This window comes from Hakea prostrata, chromosome 9, assembly GCF_041222555.1.
Source record: "Hakea prostrata isolate BN-2017 chromosome 9, UWA_Hpros_2, whole genome shotgun sequence".
NCBI classification, from domain to species: domain Eukaryota; kingdom Viridiplantae; phylum Streptophyta; class Magnoliopsida; order Proteales; family Proteaceae; genus Hakea; species Hakea prostrata.
The window spans coordinates 48,069,792-48,073,920 of record NC_142608.1 but is presented as its reverse complement, the minus strand read 5'-3'; positions in this window follow the sequence as shown (position 1 = coordinate 48,073,920).

Sequence of the window (4,129 nt, the reverse complement as noted above, 5' to 3'; positions counted from 1 at the left end):
AGGAAAGGGAAACCTTAACTAAAGAGAGGCACGACTGTAGGCATCTCTAATCAAGGACCCAGGGGGAGGGAGAACAATAAATAAATGCTGAAAGTAAATTGCATAAAGTAAATAACAGAGTAATAAAAGGAAAGGGAAACCTTAACCAAAGAGAGGCATGACTACAAGCATCTCTGATCAAGGACCCAGGGGAAGGGAGAACAATAAATAAATGCTGAAAGTAAATCCTAAATTAAGAATATGGAGGGGAGATAGAAGCGGGAATGGAGGGAGGAGAGAAGATTATTGAAGAATGTTAGTTACTTGCGAATTGAACAAAATCTCAACCAACCCTAACAACCAGATCTAGATCTAGAATGATCTAGATCTGCAATTGCTAGACCCAAAGAAAAACAAATCTTAAAACTTGAAACTTGAACTTGAATTGCATTACATAGAAAAATTAAACCTAAACATTCAATCTAGAAATTTAAATCTCACAAATGCAAGCAAAGAAAACTAGAGAAAGCCTAAATAAACTGAAGAGAGAAGAAAGAGTGCTTCTACTAAGCTCTATAACACGTTTTTCCTTGATGGAGTATGCTCTCCTTTATAGAGTTTACATGGGATATGAATCTTGACAGAATTTGAATCAAACTCAGGGTTTCTATCTGACTCAACCAATTAGGGTTTTCACATACTAATCGGATTGACTTAGAGAGATCAAATGCATAATTCCACCGTTGGAGTTGAGGATCAAGAAGTCGTGAAGCTCTCCTCCAAAAATCAGCTCGATTGGACACCGGATGACCGTTCGATGAAGGGCTTGATCGAAATTGAACAGAGACATTCAAAAACGGGATTTTTCCTTCTTCCTTATCTGAATATAATTCTTTTTCCCCCTTTTCTTTCTTTAATCAAATCATAAATAGGAAATAAGATATTGAGGTATGCAAGGACTCTTTTCTTCATTTGGACTCTCTCAATAATATCTCTGTAGATTTGATTGATAATTTATAATCTCAACCGTAGATCAAATTTGCCTTATTTATCTCTTAAATATTTCGGAGTTGACCCATAATCACATCTCTAGCCCATCATGCTCCAGATCAGACCCATTTTTGCATTTGAGAATTTGAACGGACCTCTTGACGTGTAAAATTGCATGATTCATACCCAAAACTCCAAATATTTGCTTAAATATTGAAAAGTCCTCAAATCTGCAAAAACAACATAAAACCCAAGGTAGCTCCACTCTAAGTGTGTAAAATGCATGTTTTATGCCCTAAGATTTCACACATAAATGTGCTAATCAGATTCCCCCACACTTATACTAAGCTTGTCCTCAAGCAAAAATTAAAAAAAAAAAATACAAATGCAGGTAAGAAACTAGTGCAACAAAATAAATCTTAACTCACTTTCGTAGGAATCACGGTTACACTTAGCATGTGCAACAAGCCTTTAAACCTCTAGGTTACCCCTAGAGGACGAGTTTTGTCTCGTGGATGTTTGTAGTGAATATACATCCAAAATTCCAATTCAGCTCAAAATAAAACATTGCAAATTCCAACTCTAACAATTGGTAAGTACTCATACATGATCAATAGCTATGACAATTTTTTGCACCATTGATTTAAGATCCCCCACACTTGAACTTTATTACCCCATATTGATTTTTGAGACAAAGCATATATCTCAATCAAAGACTCACCTTATATCTTTCAAGTACACCTCTCCTTTAAGCAAAACCACTCATAAAGTAAGGGGACCAAGGACTAAGGTTTTGAAGTATTTTTGACCAAACAATTTTACGAAGGCATTGATGACACTTGTATTTATCTCTCTCTTTTCTTTTGAGTAGTGAACTCTACTTTACTACACTACGGTTGGCTTGAATGACATGGTGGAGCAAACACTAGAAACCCAAATTACTTTGTAGCTTGCTTTGCATATTCCCACATAGACAGTGATGCGAGAGTTCTTTTCAATAATCTCATTCCTAAGAGTTTCGATCAAGTCACCTCGATTCCTGAGTCGGAGTGCCTTGTCCAGTTCCAAGGAATTCAACTTTTACTTTCTACTTTTTTTTTTTTTTTTTTTTTTTTTTTTTTTTTTTTGAACTTTTGTCATGCCATACAAAAAATTGATCTCAACTCCTAGCCAAAGAAACAAGGACCCACAAAACTCTTTAGATGGTCCAACGCCTTAAGTTAAGGGCCTTTTATTTTTCTAAAGTAGGTCTCATCTCAACATACATACAAGTTACCTTCCTCTCAATAGGGGGGTTTTATGTGTTCACGATGGATACCAAAATCACTCTCATTTCACACATCATAGCAATTGAAAGAATATATACACTAACCAAAAGTCAAAGTTAAAATCTACAAAGAAGCTATACCCCCCTACACTTAAGTAATGCAATGTCCTCAATGCATGCATGAAAAGAAGAATAAGGGCAAGGCAAAAGAGGGGTATACCTTTTAGTCAAGAGGTGTTTATCATGGGAAGCTTTTGTCTTATCTTTAATAGCAATATATGATGGGGAAGGCACTTCAAATAAGAAAAACCATGAATAGAAAAGTCATCCCTAAAGACTTTGATATTTGTGATAGACCAATCCAATGCTTCTCTATTATCATTCAACGGTGTGATCAACTCTTCTGCTTTGTCAGAAGTTAAATCAAAGACAACAATAACAAGAAGAGTATCATCTTGTTCCAATAAAGCATACTTCAAATTAGAAGGCAACTTTTTCAATTATAGTTGGAGGGGTTCAATTATTGAGGGTTTGGGAGTGGAGATGGAGATGGATAGAGGTTCAATAGGCTCCAAAGGTGTGTGAAAATTTAAGACTTCAGAAAAGAAAGTTTCACTATCATCATCCAACATATCCATACATTCTTGAAATTCAAAATCAAAATCAATCTCAAAGTTGGTAATCAAATCATTAGGAAAATCCAAAGACTCCTCAAGCATATTGATCTCTTCTTCTTCTATTTGTGATTGTTTCCCTATCCTAAACATATTAAACTCCATAGTTCGATTTCCAAAAGACAACCATAAGAGACCATTTCGACAATTGATTAATGCATTACTAGGAGCCAAAAATGGTCTTCCTATAATTATTGGGATTTCATCTTTGATTGAAAAAGGTTTGGTATCTAGCACAATGAAATCAACTGGAAAAATAAATTATCCCATTTTAAGTAAAACATCTTCATACCATCCCTTTGGGAATCTTAATTGACTTATGTGCCAACTGAAGAGTAGTTCTAGTTGCTTTCAATTCTCCCAGCCCTAATTCCTTATAAACATGGTAAGGCAAAAGATTCACACTTGCACCAAGATCAAGTAAATCATGTTCAATGTGTGTATTGCCTATGACACAAGCTATGGTAGGGCTCCCTGGATCCTTATACTTGGCTGCTACAGGTTGAGTAATTATGGAACTAATGTTACCTGCCAAGAACACCTTTCTGGGAATGCTAGTGATTCTTTTATGAGTGCATAAATCTTTCAAAACTTTTGCATAGGCAGGGATCTGGGATATGGCATCCAAAAGAGGGATAGTCACTTCTATCTTTTTGAAGACATCAAAAATTTTCTCCATAGTTGCAGTCTTCTTCTTATTAACTGAACGACTAGGATAAGGAGCCTTAAGAACATAAGGACTCTCATTTGAAATTTGCTCGTTTCTCATAGTTTCTGATAGTGGTTCACCAAACTTAAGTACTACTAAAGCAACTGGCTCATCCTCAACTTCTATGGGTTCCTCAGATAAACTTTTATTAGGAGATACTTGAACATTCTCCTCATCATAGTGGTCACTCATCTCGCTCTTTTCATTAATATGTGACTCACATGTTAAATACCCTTTTCCCACTTCTCAATGTAGACACGGAATTAATTGAAGCTAAAGAAGAATGGGAGGATTCAACTTGGTTGACTTGATTTGGTGGTCTTTGTTGAATCTGAATCCTAGGATTTAACTCAAGTTGGCTAGGCATTTTACCTTTTTCTCTCTCAGACAAAGCACTTACAAGAGTGGAAATTTGTTTTTCCATATTATGCATAGAAATCATGAAGGTGTTGGAAAATACTTCCATATTCTTCTCTAAGGAAGAGAGACGAGAAAACTCTGGATTGTTAC